Source organism: Prunus avium, chromosome 4, assembly GCF_965620075.1.
Source record: "Prunus avium chromosome 4, drPruAviu1.hap1.1, whole genome shotgun sequence".
In the NCBI taxonomy this organism is placed as follows: domain Eukaryota; kingdom Viridiplantae; phylum Streptophyta; class Magnoliopsida; order Rosales; family Rosaceae; genus Prunus; species Prunus avium.
Window position 1 is genome coordinate 9,259,373 of NC_142287.1, and position 19,777 is coordinate 9,279,149.

At 39.9% G+C, this 19,777-nt stretch overlaps 1 non-coding gene across 1 annotated transcript; it reads left to right on the plus strand.

Annotated features, from left to right (window-relative positions):
• The first annotated feature begins 3,939 nt into the window (after positions 1 to 3,939).
• On the plus strand, positions 3,940 to 4,046 carry LOC148294751 (small nucleolar RNA R71). The gene has a single exon (XR_015835567.1). It is a non-coding gene; the product is annotated as a small nucleolar RNA R71 (small nucleolar RNA).
• Positions 4,047 to 19,777: the final 15,731 nt, after the last annotated feature.

Below are 19,777 nucleotides of genomic sequence, written 5' to 3' on the forward strand. Positions count from 1 at the left end.
GTAGGAAAAGGGCCCATGAAATCAATTCCCCAAACATCAAATATATCAATGACTAAGATATTAGTGAGAGGCATCTGATTTCTAGCATGCAAATTACCCATCCGTTGGCATCTATCACATGAAGCACAAAATGTATAAGCATCCTTAAAAAGGGTAGGCCAAAAGAAACCTGATTGTAGCACTTTGTTGGCAGTCTTCTTTGCTCCAAAATGGCCTCCGCATGCATGGGAGTGACAAAACTCTAGAATGCTCTTAAAATCACCTTCAGGCACACACCTTCGAATTACTTGGTCCGGACAATGCTTGAATAGGTATGGATCATCCCAAAAGTAGTATCTTGCTTGCTTCCTAAGCTTGTCACGTTGGAATGTAGATAACCCTGTAGGGAGTTCGTTAGTGCATAAGTAGTTAACAATATCAGCAAACCAAGGCAATGGATTAAGAGAATTCAAAGCACAAATAGAGAAGAGTTGCTCATCAGGGAAGCTTTCACGCAATGGCAGTGAATCCTCCTCTTCATTAGATACATGCACCAATCTACTCAAGTGATCAGCCACCACATTCTCACTTCCTTTCTTATCTTTTATCTCCAAGTCAAACTCTTGCAACAAGAGGATCCATCTAATGAGGCGTGGCTTGGCATCCTTTTTAGCTAACAAGTATTTCAATGCTGCATGATCAGTGTAAACAATGACCTTGTTAGTAATCAAATAAGATCTGAACTTCTCTAAAGCAAATATGACAGCTAATAACTCCTTCTCTGTGGTGGAATAGTTGAGTTGGGCATCGTTGAGGGTTCTACTAGCATAGTAGATGGCATGTGGCTTCTTATCAACTCGCTGCCCCAAAACAGCTCCAACAGCATAATCTGAGGCGTCACACATCAGTTCAAAAGGCAAGCTCCAATCCGGTGGCATAATGATTGGGGCAGTTGTGAGCATCATTTTCAAAGCATTGAAAGCATTCTCACAGTTTTGATCAAACACAAAATCCATGTCCTTGGCAAGGAGATTGCACAAAGGCCTTGCAATCTTAGAAAAATCTTTAATGAAACGCCTATAGAAACCTGCATGGCCAAGGAAAGAACGTACTTCTTTGACAGAAGTAGGTGAGGGCATAGAAGCAATCAAATCAATCTTAGCTTTATCTACCTCAATTCCATTACTAGAGATGACATGACCAAGAACTATGCCTTGGTTAACCATAAAATGACATTTTTCCCAATTAAGCACAAGGTTATTTTGTTCACATCTAGCCAACACCTTAGATAAGTTATGCAAACATTGATCAAAAGAATCACCAAAGACAGAGAAGTCATCCATGAATACCTCAATAAACCTTTCTACCATGTCGGAGAAAATGCTCATCATGCACCTTTGGAAAGTGGCTGGGGCGTTGCAAAGACCAAAGGGCATCCTCCTATAAGCAAAAGTACCAAAGGGACATGTGAAGGTTGTCTTCTCTTGATCTTCTGGGGCTATGGCGATTTGGTTGTAACCTGAATATCCATCAAGGAAGCAATAGTGGCTATGGCCAGCCAATCTCTCAAGCATTTGATCAATAAATGGAAGAGGGAAGTGATCCTTGCTTGTTGCTGTGTTGAGCTTCCTATAATCAATGCAAACTCTCCAGCCCGTGGTCATCCGTGTTGGTACAAGCTCGTTTGCTTCATTCTTCACCACTGTGATACCTGATTTCTTGGGGACAACTTGTATTGGGCTCACCCATTTACTGTCAGAAATAGGGTAAATAATACCAACATCTAAAAGCTTCATTACTTCTTTCCTTACCACCTCCTTCATGTTTGGATTGAGACGTCTTTGGGCATCCCTCTTAGGCACTGCATTGTCCTCCAATAGTATCCTATGCATGCACGATGTTGGGCTTATGCCTTTGATATCTGCAATGCTCCATCCAATCGCAGTTTTGTGCTCTTTTAGAACCCTCAAAAGCTTCTTCTCATCATTTGGTTCGAGGTGTGAGGCAATGATAACAGGTAGAGTCTCACTCTCACCTAAATAAGCATATTTAAGGTGTGTTGGCAATTGCTTTAATTCCAACTCCGGTGCCTGCACAATAGAAGGTAAAACCTTATTAGTAGGTGCGGGTAAAGATTCAAATTGGTTTGCATACCTCTTTCCCACTTCTATGTAGCTATCCATGCTGCAAACAAGCTCAAGAAGTAAAGGAGAGATCACAGCCTCTAATCTGTCCACTTCTTCTTTCCTTATGCTTTGTGTGATGCATGCTTCAATAGGCTCCAAATAACTCATTGGCAGTGCTTCTTTCACCATATTATCAATTGCATCAAGCTGGAAAACTTCATGCTCATCACTTGGAAACTTGGAGGCTTCAAACACTTTGAATGCTATTGTCTCATCAAACACGTTCATAGTCAATGTACCCTTCTTCACATCAATAATTGCACCGGCAGTTGCCATGAATGGACGACCAAGAATGAGTGGTAACTGATTGTCATGAATTGGTGCTTCTTCCATTTCCAACACCAAGAAATCAGCTGGCAAAATCAGCTCTTCTACTTTCACCAAAACATCTTCTAGAATGCCCCTAGGGTACCTGATAGTTCTATCTGCCAATTGAATGCTCACAGATGTGGCTTGCAACTCACCAAGGTTAAGTTTCTCATAAACATGATATGGCATAAGGTTAATGGATGCACCAAGATCAAGCAAAGCTTTTTGAAACTTAAAATCACCAACTATACAAGGTATAAAAAATGAACCTGGATCCTTTAGCTTTGGAGGTAGCTTTCTTTGTAAGACTGCACTAACCTCTTCACTTAATGCAACCTGTTCATGCTCTTTGAATCTCCTCTTGTTAGTGCATAGATCCTTCAAAAATTTTGCATATTTTGGAATCTGAGCAATGGCATTGAGCAATGGGATGTTGATTTGCACTTTCTTGAATATTTCCATTATCTCATCCAAGCCTTGATCTTTCTTTGACTTTGATAACCTGCTGGGAAAGGGTGCAATAGGCCTAAAAGCATTAGATGAAATTGGAACTTGATTAGCATTAGATGATACCTTAGGGCCTGTGCTCTTTCCAAGAGAATTGACTGGCTGGTTGGTGGAACCTGTGGGCTGCCCTTGTGGTGGCTGAATGATCTCCACGTTTTCTCCATCTTCTTGCTCTTCATTGGCATCTCCAACCTTATTATCAACTTGTTTACCACTTCTCAAGATGTGCACTGCTTTAACTTGCTCATGATGCCTTGGATTCACCTCCGTTTGGCTTGGAAAAGTTCCGGATGCTCTATTGCTCATGGAGGATGCAATCTGCCCAACTTGCACTTCTAGTTTGTTCACTGCATTTTGAAGATTCTGATTGGTTTGCATCTGTTGCCCCATGAACTTCTTGAACATGTCTTGCAATTCTCCCATTTGATCACCCCTTTGCTCTTGTACTTGTTGGGGAGCTTTCTGGAATTGCCTTTGTTGTATTTGAAATCCTGGGGGAGGTCCTTGAGATTGTTGCACATTTGAATTATTGCTCCACCTGAAATTAGGATGATTTCTCCACCCCGGATTGTATGTGTTTGAGTAAGGATCATTCTGAGGATTCCTTCCTTGAAGGGCATTTGCTTGCTCTAGCATGTGCTTTGCAAAAGATTGGTCTTGAACTTCCTCTTTGCTTCCTAGAGGGCCAGTCACTGCCTGTTGAAGCAAAGAACACATAACATCAAGTTTTGCATTAATCTCATTATTAGTACTTACCTCAGAGACCACAGCTTTCATAGGAGCTCCTCTTCCTTTATTGTAGCTCCATTGTTGAGAGTTGGTACTCAAAGATTCAAAGAGAGTAAAAGCCTCATCTGCTGTTTTGTTCATCAGTCCTTCTCCACTTGTTGCATCTACCATCATCCTTTCGGAATCAAGCAAACCTTCATAGAAAGATTGCATTTGCATCCAACTCTCTATATTGTGGTGTGGGCAAGAACTCATCATCTCCTTGTACCTCTCCCAGCATTCATGAAAAGCTTCTCCTTCTCTTTGTGTGAAACCAAGAATTTCCTTTCTAATCTTGTTAGTCTTTTGAGCTGGAAAGAATTTCTGCAAAAACTTATTAGAAAGCTCATCCCAAGTACGAATTGAAGCATTAGGCAAAGAGTATAACCATGACTTAGCCTTATCTTTTAAACTGAATGGGAATAGCCTCATCTTAATCTGCTCATCATCAAGTCCTTGAATTTTGATTGTAGCACATATTTCAAAGAATTGCTTAACATGCATGTAAGGATCCTCAGTGGTATTACCATAATAAGTTGGAAGAAGATGAATCATACCACTTCTAAGCTCAAACCTGTCAATTGTGAGTTGAGGATAGACGATGCACGAAGGTTGATCAGTGACTTTGGGGATGGAAAATTCACGCAGGGGTTTCCTAGGTTGGACAACAAGCGCACCACCTCCTTCATCATTATTGTTGTTGTTTGGAATCTCTGCCATCTTGCTTGAACCTTCAGATTCGTAGCTCTCAGATTCAGCACTTAAAGAACTATAATTCCTCCTCAAACCAACACGTACAGCAAAAGTTCCTGGTGAAATTGGCTCAGAATCAGATTCGGACATATATGCACACACAAGAAACCAATTAGTGCCTTCAAATGGAGATAACAACTAAAAAGAAAAACAGAATACAGAAATAAAAACCAACGAAAACAAAAACAAAAACACTCAAAGTAATCTAACTATAGCACCATCGTTACCGGTTCCCCGGCAACGGCGCCAAAAACTTGTTGAGCCTATTCCTAACAACTAAAATGAGTTATTAAAAATAGAAACTTCAATTCTCGCAAGTGCACGAACCATTTATAGTATAGCTTATGAAATACGAGGTCGATCCCACGGAGAATGGTAACTTGGTTGCAAGTTAAACTACTTAGAATGATGGAAAAACTGAAAACAAAGAAACAAACTAACTAACAATTGGCAAGGTCTAGGACAGAATCCTAGCACCACACACGCACTCGAATGGGGGGTTTTTGTTGTTTAAATGAAAACAAGAGAATGAAATGGAAGTGCTGGAAGTAAACAATGGCAGCAATGAACAAGTTGTGAAACAATGATTGAGAAGTGTTAGAGCCTTGGAATCTACCACTAGTCTTCCTATCCAAGTTATGAATGCATAGAAATTGACTCAAGCTTCATTAACAATAGATTATCGCATACAAGCCTATGGTATCTAGGTGCAGGATGCATGATTCTCCTAAGGCATGTAATTGTGCATGGTATCTACACAACACGTGATCTCTAATATGCAACCTAAGCATGGTATCTACTTAGAATAAAGCATATAAGAGTCATTAAGTTCCTTGAGAATATGATAATCACACAAGTCCTAGAACATGGTATCTGTCCTAGTCAACCTATGGTTATTAACCCCTTGAATGATTCTTAGGCCATTCATGTGTTGCTTGTGAAAGGAGAGTAGAATTGGTGAATCTAAACCCCTTCCCAACCTGTGCTAGATGCATAAAATCCTAGTTAGCTACTCCAAGAAAACATACATCAAGCACATAATAAGCTGGAGATTAACAACTTGATAATGAAAGCAAGGAAATCAATTAACTATGAAATCATCCATAACATTGAATATTCATGACTAGGGCTTCATCCTAAGCCCTAACAAAATGGATTAGTTAAACATAATTATGAATACAGAAGATAAGAAATACATAGGTAGAATAAAGAGAATAGAAGAACTAGCTGGTGGCAGCAAGGTAGTTTCCAGGACAGCTCCCAGCTCTCCCTCCTTTGCAGCTAGCTCTCTCTCTCTCTTTGTGGTGAATCTGAATGTGTGTATGGAAGTAATGGATGAAGTGAATTGTGTCTGGGATGTGGAATGGAAGTGGTATTTATAGGGAGAAGGAAAGGGGAATTCTGAATTGAATATGACTAATGCATACAACACTTGTATTTAGATAATCAGAATTGGTTGCTGCACTAATAAATCCCACCAGCAGCCATAGGTCATCTTCATGTCAGCATGATCAAGCATCCATCCAGAAACCAATAGCTCATGCCTAGCTCACCATGACCAAGCATCCATCAGCTCATCCTCATGTCAGCATGATGTGTATTTTGATGGGCTCACGGATTGGGTTTGGCTGAATCCAAATATGACTTTAAGATATCCATTTTGAAGTTCAGAATGTCTCTGATCCAACCACACAAGTATTGGCCCAATCCAAGCTCGGATGAAGAAGATAAGTCCGAAATGAACTTCTAACTCAATATCCAGTTTTTGCACGTTTTGCACCATTTTGCTTCAAAAGCAATCTCTTGCTGCCTTCAACCTATAGAACACACAAACATAGGTAAGTGACTTGAAATAAAGAGAAACTAAACAAAATTACTAAGTAACGAAGGCATGCAAATGTGTGAAATTATGAACTTATCACCTTGTGTTCCTAATTCCCTAATTTGATCATTTGTTGTCTAACCTAAAATTAAGCATTAGGAACCCATTAAGCATAGAAGAACATTTTAAACAACCAAGTATGTATCTAATCCCTGTTGTCGAATGTCCATACATACTCTTCCTATTCATAGTTCAATTCGAATTAAAGCATGGTGTATACTCTTAATTCAAACCAAGATAGTTAACAAACAAGTTCTAATGGTGATCAATCATTCAAACAAGCATGTTAACTTATAAGCATAATGAATAAGAACATGAATCATGAATCAAACTTGAAACTCCAAACTTATAAACCCAGAATATTCATGTTAGGTTACATCGAAGCCCTAGTTATGGATTTAGCTACTCAAAATGGAAAAGAGACTTGAATAGAAATGAGAAAACATAATGAATGCAATAAGAGTAGAAAAACCCTTTTTCTGAAGTTCTTGTGGTGTCCAAGGCTTCTCCAAGTGCTTCTCCACTTCTAATGCTTCTCCAAGAGCTTCCCCACTTCTAGAAAGATGTATGAAGGATATGGAGGTGATGTGGGATGAGTTTGAGTGAGTGGTGATGGCTAAGGAAGATGAAATTCGTAGGGAAATGGAACAGAAGTTTGCTGGAGTTGTTTTGGTGATTGTTGGAGTGTTTGGGATTGTGAGAGTGTTTGAGGATGGTTGGAGTGAATTGTGGGGGTTGTGAATCTCAGGATTTGTTGTGTCTTGAATGTGGAATGGATGTGGTATTTATAGGGAGAGGGGAGTGATAAATCTGAATTCAATATGGCTAATGCATACAACACTTGCATTATAAAAGATGAATTGGTTGATGCACTTCACTAATGCATACAACACTTGCATTATAAAATCTGAATTGGTTGATGCACTTCACCAATAAATCCCACCAGCAGCCCTAGCTCATCTTCATGTCACCATGACCAAGCTTCCAACCAGCTACAATAGCTCATGCCTAGCTCACCATGACCAAGCTTCCAACCAGCTCATCCTCATGTCAGCATGACCAGCAACTTCTTGGGCTTACGAATTGGGCTAGGCTGAATCAAATGAAGACTTTTAGATTTCCATTGTGAAGTTCAGAATGTGTATGATCCAACCACACAAGTATTGGCCCAATCCAAGCTCGGAGGAGGAAGTTAAGGCCGAAACAAATTGCTAACTCGTTTTGCTCACTGACAAAACTCCATCCTGAGCATGGTTTAGTGTTTGCTAGGTAACGGACTCCAGATTTATCCAATGGGGCTGAATTTTGGATATGTTATAGTACACACCCATTGGAATAACTTTCATGAAGAATTCTGCCTTATCCGAGCTGTGTAGGTTGCTGAAAAAAAGCTTGCAATATGACCTACGGAACTGGACTGGCAGGGGGCTGTAGCCAAAATGAGTTTGTCTTTAAGCTCTTCTTCCATTCATCCAAATCAGGCCTAAACATGCTTGAATTGCATGAATTATGCTCTCTTACTCTATTGGCCTACAAAACACACAAATAGAGGCAAATAACTCAGAATTATAGGAAACTAAGCAAAAGAAGTAAGGAAATTGGGCATGTATATGTATGAAATTATGAGCTTAACAATCGCTCACGACCCGGTTGTCATCCCTTGTCCCCAGAACACGTATATCTTTAGGAGTCACTAAATTTCTAGCCACTCCAATGGCAACATCGTTGTCCAGGAGTATTGAGTCAGTTACTGTCACAGGCCCCCGTGCGGAAGCAAAGTAGGGCATCCATACTGGTGCCGCTGCTTGGCCTCGTGTCTGAGTCGGTGGAGCTAGGTTGAGATCCAACGAAAATGGGTAGTTAGAGGCCATTTGATTTCTCACTCTCTTTTCTTCTTTCTTTCTTTTCTCTTTTGTGTGTTTCTGAGTTTGCGTTTTTTTCACCTTTTCTTATAGACTTAGTCTTTGACAAACCCTAGCCATTACAGCATCTGAGCATTTTCTGAATCTCCAGCATTCCTTGAGTCCCACAACCTTCTCGCCTTCCAACCATACCCAACTCATTTATCACGACGTGTCTTTTCTGAACGAACGCATTCAGTAAAGTCTTTACGCCTTTCCATGAGCCCGTAATTTTTTCTTGTGGAGTCTGCGGCGCCTCTATGCGTCGACACGTGTCTCGCCCTGTCTGTTGGTCTCTTACACTGAACCGAGACATCATGACCCATGTTAAAATCCCGCTCTTTGTGTTGCTAATCACGGTTCGATAGTTTGTTTTTACAAAACTAAATAATAATAAAAAGCCGGAAATGAAAACAAATTGTGGGTCGGGTTTCACTTTAGTTTGGGTTTCAAAGTGGGTTAAATTCACTGTGGTTTGTGTTTCGAAATTGTGGGCTTTGGGCTTCAAAATTTTTTTGGGTTTCAGAATTGTGTGATTAGGGTTTACTGTTTCTTTTTTTTTTTTTTGTTTGTTTGTGTTGTAATTTTTATTTTATAATTATTTTGTTTTTGTTTTCTTTTGTGATTTTGTGATTTTTTTTTATTTGCTTTAATACCTTTCATTTGTTGTTATGACATTGTTTGTGGCTAATTTTTAAACATTGAGGACAATGTTCATTTCTAGGTTTGGGGGTATTGGAGTTTAGCAAGTAAACTTGGTTTTTCTTAAAATTTTAAAATATATATATATATAATTAATTTGGCATCGTTCTAGCATGATATGTTCGAAACCTTCTTTGCACTTGCCATTTGTTTCATAATTCTCCAATTAAAGGATTTGCATGACCCAAAGAATTGTATCAAGCACAAATTAGACTTATATAACCATACAATGTGAGCTTTTGAGCCTTGTGCTTCATTTCATGAGTGTTATACACATACTCTTATTTTCTTGTCATCAAAGTTGTTGTTTGATCTCATTATTCATTGATTTGGTTGAACACTTAAAAGTCATTCATTCTTATGCAATTTGATTTCATGACATTTAAGAAGTGATATTAAGGCCCTCTTTGGATCGTTTGTGCCTTTCAAGCTAACCTTATGCATGCTTAAGCATGATTTTCCATTGTTAACCATTTTGAGCCTACATGTAAACCTTTTCTTTCATTTTTACCAATTATATTTCCTCGCCTTAGCCCGAAAAACAAGAATTTACCTTTCTAAGGAACTCATGAGCTCTAATTCGGATGTGTTTTTCATGCTAAGTTTGGGAAGGGATATTACATAAAGAAAAAAAAAATTCACTCAATTGGTGAAAGAAAAGAAAAGAAAAGAGAAAAATTGTGATTAAGTGGTGGTTGAATGAAATTTCATTTTTGGGTTTCATTTTTGGGCCTTCTAAATAAATTGGTGTTTGTTCAATTCAAGGAAAGGAGTATGAATAATTGTAAATGAAGGTATAAGGAGTTTTGATCGTGTAAAAGAAAAAATCTAATCGTGATGATTCGAAGTCTTGTAAACAATTGTTTTATGCTCTTATATTTTGAGTTTCTTGGACTTTGTTTTATCCATACCCTTCATTTCTTACTCACCTTACACCCTTGGCCCCATTACAACCTATGCTAAAGACCTAAATTGATCTTAAATGTCATGTGGTTGAATTGCATTTATTTTTCTACTTTTAAGTGTTTGACATCCTTCTTGAGATCATATTAATGCAAGTTCTTCATCTTCCTATTTTGAGTTAAGTCCCTTATGGTTTAACTCTAATCTCATGTTTATAACTGAGTGTTGCATTGTAGCCCTCTTCCGAGTGATTCATTTGTGAGAGGACAATTTTGGTGAGATTTGAAGTTGAATTTGTGCTTTGTATGATTTTTGAAATTGTGTGAAAACTAAGATTGGGGAATTTGTTGCATTTGGCTATCACACTACCACACTTTGAGCATATTATGTTTTGAACTTTGCCGCTTTGTGAATAATGTTTAAAATTGAGCTTTTATTGTTAAAACTTTTGAGTCATGTGCATGAGTCATTTCTCTTCAGAAAATGTTCGGAAAGATTGTTTTGAGTTCTTTTTATTTTTGTAATTGTTTTTGTTTTTGTTTTGTTTTTGTTAATGTAATTATTTTTTGTTTTTGTTTTTGGTTTTGCTTCAGGACTAACAAATCTTTTAAGTTTTCTAATTACTTTGTTTTACAGAGTCAGTAAAACGTTTGTGGGTATCGTAACTGTTAAACCCTCAGGAGACACAACTCCTCCTACTAGGGATGCCTAGAGGTTTAAAGGCTTGTTGCATACGCTCAATGCAATCGAGTTACCACTGAAAACTCACCAAATGACTCGTCCCACCATATTATGAGGTTGCCCAAGTTTTGGGCTCGATCCGAAATCTATAGTTGTGAGAAATTGCACAATTCAAGTTCAACGGCAGTTCGTTCCTAATTGGAGTAGTTGGTGAATTCCATACTTCTAGCGATTGGATTTCACTCAAAACTCACCAAATGACTCCTCCCACCATATTGTGATGTTGCCCAAGTTTTGGGCTCGATCCGAAATCAATAGGTGTTCCAAATTGGACAATTCAAGTTCAACGGCAGTTCGTTCCTAATTGGATGGTTGGTGTATTCCATACTTATAGCAATTGGATTTCACTCAAAACTATCCAAATGACTCCTCCCACCATATTACGATGTTGCCCAAGTTTTGGCCTCGATCCGAAATCAATAGGTGTGAGAAATTGGACAATTCAAGTTCAACGGCAGTTCGTTCCTAATTGGAGTGGTTGGTGTATTTCGTACTTCTAGCGATTGGATTTCACTCAAAACTCACCAAATGACTCCTCCCACCATATTATGATGTTGCCCAAGTTTGGGGCTCGATCCGAAATCAATAGGTGTGAGAAATTGGACAATTCAAGTTCAACGGCAGTTCGTTCCTAAATGGAGTGGTTGGTGTATTCCATACTTTTGGCGATTGGATTTCACTGAAAACTCACCAAATGACTCGTCCCACCATATTATGATGTTGCCCAAGTTTTGGGCTTGATCCGAAACCAATAGGTGTGAGCAATTGGACAATTCAAGTTCAACGGCAGTTCGTCCCTAATTGGAGTGGTTGGTGTATTCCATACTTCTAGCGATTGGATTTCACTCAAAACTCACCAACTGACTCCTCCCACCATATTATGATGTTGCCCAAGTTTTGGGCTCGATCCGAAATCAATAGGTGTGACAAATTGGACAATTCAAGTTCAACGGCAGTTCGTTCCTAATTGGAGTGGTTGGTGTATTCCATACTTCTAGCGATTGGATTTCACTCAAAACTCACCAACTGACTCCTCCCACCGTATTATGATGTTGCCCAAGATTTGGGCTCGATCCGAAATCAATAGGTGTGAGCAATTGGACAATTCAAGTTCAACGGCAGTTCGTCCCTAATTGGAGTGGTTGGTGTATTTCATACTTCTAGCAATTGGATTTCACTCAAAACTCCCCAACAGACTCCTCCCACCATATTATGATGTTGCCCAAATTTTAGGCTCGATCCGAAATCAATAGGTGTGAGAAATTGGACAATTCAAGTTCAACGGCAGTTCGTTCCTAATTGGAGTGGTTGGGTATTCCATACTTCTAGCGATTGGATTTCACTGAAAACTCACCAAATGACTCCTCCCACCATATTATGTTGTTGCCCAAGTTTTGGGCTTGATCTGAAATCAATAGCTGTGAGAAATTGGACAATTCAAGTTCAACGGCAGTTCGTTCCTAATTGGAGTGGTTGGTGTATTCCATACTTCTAGCGATTGGATTTCACTCAAAACTCACCAACTGACACCTCCCACCATATTATGTTGTTGCCCAAATTTTGGGCTCGATCCGAAATCAATAGGTGTTCCAAATTGGACAATTCAAGTTCAACGGCAGTTCGTTCCTAATTGGAGTGGTTGGTGTATTCTATACTTCTAGCGATTGGATTTCACTCAAAACTCACCAAATGACTCCTCCCACCATATTATGATGTTGCCCAAGTTTTGGGCTCGATCCGAAATCAATAGGTGTTCCAAATTGGACAATTCAAGTTCAACGGCAGTTCGTTCCTAATTGGAGTGGTTGGTGTATTCCATACTTCTAGCGATTGGATTTCACTCATAACTCACCAAATGACTCCTCCCACCATATTATGATGTTGCCCAAGTTTTGGGCTCGATCCGAAACCAATAGGTCTTCCAAATTGGACAATTCAAGTTCAACGGCAGTTCGTTCCTAACTGGAGTGGTTGGTGTATTCCATACTTCTAGCGATTGGATTTCACTCAAAACTCACCAAATGAATCCTCCCACCATATTATGATGTTGCCCAAGTTTTGGGCTTGATACGAAATCAATAGGTGTAAGAAATTTGACAATTTATGTCCAAAGGCAGTTCGTTCCTAATCGTAGTGGTTGGTGTATTCCATAGTTCTAGAGATCGGATTTCACTCAAAACTAACCAATTGACTCCGCCCACCATATTATGATGTTGCCCAAGTTTTGGGCTCGATCCGAAATCAATAGGTGTAAGAAATTGGACAATTCAAGTTCAAAGGCAGTTCGTTCCCAATTGGAGTGGTTGGTGTTTTGGGTAGTTGTAAAGATCGGATTTCACTCAAAACTAACCAAATGACTCCTCCCATCATATTATGATGTTGCCCTTGGTTAGGGCTCGATCCGAAATCAATAGGTGTAAGAAATTGGACAATTCAAGTTCAAGGGCAGTTCGTTTCTAATTGGAGTGGTTGGTGTTTTGGGTAGTTCTGGAGATCGGATTTCACTCAAACAAAACCAAATGACTCCTCCCACCATATTATGGTGTTGTCCAGGTTTTGGGCTCGATCCCAAATAAATAGGTGTAAGAAATTGGACAATATATGTTCAAAGCCAGTTAATTCCTAATCGGAGTGGTTGGTATATTCCATTGTTATAGAGATCGGATTTCACTCAAAACTAACCAAATGACTCCTCCCACCATATTATGATGTTGCCCTTGGTTTGGGCTCGATCCGAAATCAATAGGTGTAAGAAATTGGACAATTCAAGTTCAAAGGCAGTTCGTTCCTGATTGGAGTGGTTGGTGTTTTGGGTAGTTCTACAGGTCGAATTTCACTCAAACTTAACCAAATGACTCCTCCCACCATATTATGATGTTGCCCAAGTTTTCGGCTCGATCAGAAATCAATAGGTGTAAGAAATTGGACAATATATGTTCAAAGCCAGTTAATTCCTAATCGGATTTCACTCAAAACTAACCAAATGACTCCTCCCACCGTATTATGATGTTGCCCTTGGTTTGGGCTCGATCCGAAATCAATAGGTGTAAGAAATTGGACAATTAATGTTCAAAGGCAGTTCGTTCCTAATTGGAGTGGTTGGTGTTTTGGGTAGTTCTGGAGATCGGATTTCACACAAACAAAACCAAATGACTCCTCCCACCATATTATGATGTTGCTCAAGTTTTGAGCTCGATCCGAAATCAATAGGTGTAAGAAATTGGACAATTCAGGTTCAAAGGTAGTTCGTTCCTAATTGGAGTGGTTGGTGTTTTGGGAAGTTCTAGAGATCGGATTTCACTCAAACTTAACCAAATGACTCCTCCCACCATATTATGATGTTGCTCAAGTTTTGGGCTCGATCCGAAATCATTAGGTGTAAGAAATTGGACAATTCAAGTTCAAAGGGAGTTCCTTCCTAATTGGAGTGGTTGGTGTTTTGGGTAGTTCTGGAGATCAGATTTCACTCAAACAAAACCAAATGACTCCTCCCACCATATTTGCCCTTGTTTTGGGCTCGATTCGAAATCAATAGGTGTAAGAAATTGGACAATTCACGTTCAGAGGCAGTTCATTCCTAATTGGAGTGGTTGGTGTTTTGGGTTGTTCTGGAGATCGGATTTCACTCAAACTTAACCAAATGACTCCTCCCACGATATTATGGTCTTGCCCAGGTTTAAGGCTCGATATGAAATCAATAGGTGTTAGAAATTGGACAATTTATGTTCAAAGGTAGTTCGTTCCTAATCGGAGTGGTTGGTGTATTCCATAGTTCTAGATATCGGATCTCGCTCAAAACTAACCAAATGACTCCACCCACCATATTATGATGTTGCCCAGGTTTTGGGCTCGATCCGAAATCAATAGGTGTAAAAAATTGGACAATTCAAGTTCAAAGGAAGTTCGTTCCTAATTCGAGTGGTTGGTGTTTTGGGTAGTTCTAGAGATCGGATTTCACTCAAACTTAACCAAATGACTCCTCCCACCATATTATGCTGTTCCTCAAGTTTTGGGCTCGATACGAAATCAATAGGTGTAAGAAATTCGACAATTGAAGTTCAAAGGCAGTTCGTTCCTAATCGGAGTGGTTGGTGTATTCCATAGTTCTAGAGATCGGATTTCACACAAAACTAACCAAATGACTCCCCCCACCATATTATAATGTTGCCCAAGTTTTGGGATCGATCCGAAATCAGTAGGTGTAAGAAATTGGACAATTCAAGTTCAAAGGCAGTTCGTTCCTAATTGGAGTGGTTGGTGTTTTGAGTAGTTCTAGAGATCGGATTTCACTCAAACTTAACCACATGACTCCTCCCAGCATATTATAATGTTGCCCAAGTTTTGGGCTCGATCCGAAATCAATTGGTGTAAGAAATTGGACAATTCAGGTTCAAAGGCAGTTCGTTCCTAATTGGAGTGGTTGGTGTTTTGCGTAGTTCTGGAGATCGGATTTCACTCAAACTTAACCAAATGACTCCTCCCACCATATTATGATGTTGCCCAAGTTTTGGGCCCGATCCGGAATCAATAGTTCTAAGAAATTGGACAATTTATGTGCAAAGGCAGTTCGTTCCTAATCGGAGTGGTTGGTGTTTTTCATAGTTCTAGAGATCGGATTTCACTCAAAACTAACCAAATGACTCCTCCCACCATATTGTGATGTTGCCCAAGTTTTGCGCTAGATCTGGAATCAATAGGTGTAAGAAATTGGACGATTCAAGTTCAAAGGCAGTTCGTTCCTAATCGGAGTGGTTGGTGTATTTCATAGTTCTGGAGATTGGATTTCACTCAAAACTAACCAAATGACTCCTCCCACCGTATTATGATGTTGCCCAAGTTTTGGGCTCGATCCGAAATCAATTGGTGTAAGAAATTGGACAATTCAAGTTCAAAGGCAGTTCGTTCCTAATTAGAGTGGTTGGTGTTTTGGGTAGTTCTAGAGATCTTATTTCACTCAAACTTAACCAAATGACTCCTCCCACTCTATTATGATTTTGCCCCAGTTTTGGGCTCGATCCGAAATCAACAGGTGTAAGAAATTCGACAATTGAAGTTCAAAGGCAATTCGTTCCTAATTGGAGTGGTTGTCGTTTTGGGTAGTTTTAGAGATTGGATTTCACTCAAACTTAACCAAATGACTCCTCCGACCATATTATGATGTTGCCCAAGTTTTGGGCCCGATCCGAAATCAATAGGTGTAAGAAATTGGACAATTTATGTGCAAAGGGAGTTCGTTCCTAATCGGAGTGGTTCGTGTATTCTATAGTTCCAGGGATCGGATTTCACTGAAAACTAACCAAATGACTCCGCCCACCATATTATGATGTTGGCCAAGTTTTGGGCTCGATCCGAAATCAATAGGTGTAAGAAATTGGACAGTTCAAGTTCAAAGGCAGTTCGTTCCTAACTGGGGTGGTTGGTGTTTTGGGTAGTTCTAGAGATCGGATTTCACTCAAACTTAACCACACGACTCCTCCCAGTATATTATATTGTTGCCCAAGTTTTGGGCTCGATCTGAAATCAATAGGTGTAAGAAATTGGACAATTCAAGTTCAAAGGCAGTTCGTTCCTAATAGGAGTGGTTGGTGTATTCGATAGTTCTCTAGATCGGATTTCACACAAAACTAACAAAATGACTCCTCCCACCATATTATGATGTTGCCCAAGTTTTGGGCTCGATCCGAAATCGATTGGGGTAAGAAATGGGACAATTCAAGTTCTAAGGCAGTTCGTTCTTAATTGGAGTTGTTGGTGTTTTGGGTAGTTCTACCGATCGGATTTCACTCAAACTTAACCAAATGACTCCTCCCACCATATTATGATGTTGCCCAAGTTTTGGGGTCGATCTGAAATCAATCGGTGTAAGAAATTGGACAATTCAAGTTCAAAGGCAGTTCGTTCCAAATTGGAGTGGTTGGTGTTTTGGGTACCTCTAGAGATCGGATTTCACTCAAACTTTCCCAAATGGCTCCTCCCACCATATTATGACGTTGCCCCAGTTTTGGGCTTGATCCGAAATCAATAGGAGCAAGAAATTGGAGAATTCAAGTTCGAAGGCAGTTCGTTCCTAATTGGAGTGGTTGGTGTTTTGGGTAGTTCTAGAGATTGAATTTCACTCAAACTTAACCAAACGACTCCTCCCACCATATTATGATGTTGCCCAAGTTTTGGGCTCGATCCGAAATCAATAGGTGTAAGAAATTGGATAATTCAAGTTCAAAGGCAGTTCGTTCCTAATCGGAGTGGTTGGTGTATTCGATAGTTCTCTAGATCGGATTTCACACAAAACTAACAAAATGACTCCTCCCACCATATTATAATGTTTCCCAAGTTTTGGGCTCGATCCGAAATCGATAGGGGTAAGAAATGGGACAATTCAAGTTCTAAGGCAGTTCTTTCTTAATTGGAGTTGTTGATGTTTTGGGTAGTTCTACCGATCGGATTTCACTCAAACTTAACCAAATGACTCCTCTCACCATATTATGATGTCGCCCAAGTTTTGGGGTCGATCCGAAATCAATCGGTGTAAGAAATTGGACAATTCAAGTTCAAAGGCAGTTCTTTCCTAATTGGAGTGGTTGGTGTATTGGGTAGTTCTAGAGATCGGATTTCACTCAAACTTAACCAAATGACTCACCCCACCATATTATGATGTTGCCCAAGTTTTGGGATCGATCCGAAATCAATAGGTGTAAGAAATTGGAGAATTTATGTTCAAAGGCAGTTCGTTGCTAATCGGAGTGGTTGGTGTATTCCATAGTTCTAGAGATCGGATTTCACACAAAACTAACAAAATGACTCCTCCCACCATATTATGATGTTGCCCAAGTTTTGGGGTTGATCCGAAATCTATAGGTGTAAGAAATTGGACAATTCTAGTTCAAAGGCAGTTCGTTCCTAATTGGAGTGTTTGGTGTTTTGGGTAGTTCTCGAGATCGGATTTCACTCAAACTTTCCCAAATGACTCCTCCCACCATATTATGACGTTGCCCCAGTTTTGGGCTCGATCCGAAATCAATAGGTGCAAGAAAGTGGAGAATTCAAGTTTGAAGGCAGTTCGTTCCTAATTGGAGTGGTTGGTGTTTTCGGTAGTTCTATAGATCGGATTTCACTGAAACTTAACCAAATGACTCCTCCCACCATATGATGATGTTGCCCAAGTTTTGGGCTCGATCCGAAATGAAAAGGTGTAAGAAATTTGACAATTCAAGTTCAAAGGCAGTTCGTTCCTAATTGGAGTGGTTGGGGTTTTGGGTTGTTCTAGAGATCGGATTTCACTGAAACTTAACCAAATTACTCCTCCCACCATATTATGATGTTGCCCCAATTTTGGGCTCGATCCGAAATCAATAGGTGTAAGAAATTGGACAATTCAAGTTCGAAGGCTGTTCGTTCCTAATTGGAGTGGTTGGTGTTTTGGGTAGTACTGGAGATCGGATTTCACTCAAACTTAAGCAAATGACTCCTCCCACCCTATTATGTTGTTGCCCAAGTTTTGGACTCGATCCGAAATCAATAGGTGTAAGAAATTGGACAATTCAGGTTCGAAGGCAGTTCGTTCCTAATTGGAGTGGTTGGTGTTTTGGGTAGTACAAGAGATCGGATTTCACTCAACTTAAGCAAATGACTCCTCCCACCCTATTATGTTGTTGCCCAAGTTTTGGACTCGATCCGAAATCAATAGGTGTAAGAAATTGGACAATTCAAGTTCAAAGGCAGTTCGTTCCAAATTGGAGTGGTTGGGGTTTTGGGTAGTTCTAGAGATGGGATTTAACTCAAACTTAACCAAATGACTCCTCCCACCATATTATGATGTTCAATGGCAGTTCGTTCCAAATCGGAGTGGTTGGTGTATGCCATAGTTCTAGAGATCGGATTTCACTCAAAACTAACCAAATGACTCCTCCCACCATATTGTGATGTTGCCCAAGTGTTGGGCTCGATCGGAAATCAGTAGGTGTAAGAAATTGGACAATTCAAGTTCAAAGGCAGTTCGTTCCTAGTTGGGGTGGTTGGTGTTTTGGGTAGTTCTAGAGATCGGATTTCACTCAAACTTAACCAAATGACTCCTCCCACCATATTATGTTGTTGCCCAAGTTTTGGGCTCGATCCGAAATCAATAGGTGTAAGAAATTGGACAATTCAGGTTCGAAGGCAGTTCGTTCCTAATTGGAGTGGTTGGTGTTTTGGGTGGAGATCGGATTTCACTCAAACTTAAGCAAATGACTCCTCCCACCCTATTATGTTGTTGCCCAAGTTTTGGACTCGATCCGAAATCAATAGGTGTAAGAAATTGGACAATTCAAGTTCGAAGGCTGTTCGTTCCTAATTGGAGTGGTTGGTGTTTTAGGTAGTACTGGAGATCGGATTTCACTCAAACTTAAGCAAACGACTCCTCCCACCCTATTATGTTGTTGCCCAAGTTTTGGGCTCGATCCGAAATCAATAGGTGTAAGAAATTGGACAATTCAAGTTCGAAGGCTGTTCGTTCCTAATTGGAGTGGTTGGTGTTTTGGGTAGTACTGGATATCGGATTTCACTCAAACTTAAGCAAATGACTCCTCCCACCCTATTATGTTGTTGCCCAAGTTTTGGACTCGATCCGAAATCAATAGGTGTAAGAAATTGGACAATTCAAGTTCAAAGGCAGTTCGTTCCTAGTTGGAGTGGTTGGTGTTTTGGGTAGTTCTAGAGATCGGATTTCACTCAAACTTAACCAAATGACTCCTCCCACCATATTTTGTTGTTGCCTAAGTTTTGGGCTCGATCCGAAATCAAGAGGTGTAAGAAATTGGACAATTCAAGTTCAAAGGCAGTTCGTTCCAAATTGGAGTGGTTGGGGTTTTGGGTAGTTCTAGAGATGGGATTTAACTCAAACTTAACCAAATGACTCCTCCCACCATATTATGATGTTCAATGGCAGTTCGTTCCAAATCGGAGTGGTTGGTGTATGCCAGAGTTCTAGAGATCGGATTTCACTCAAACTTAACCAAACAACTCCTCCCACCATATTATGATGTTGCCCAAGTTTTGGGCTCGATCTGAAATCAATAGGTGTAAGAAATGGGACAATTCAAGTTCAGAGGCAGTTCATTCCTAATTGGAGTGGTTGGTGTTTTGGGTAGTTCTAGAGATCGGATTTCACT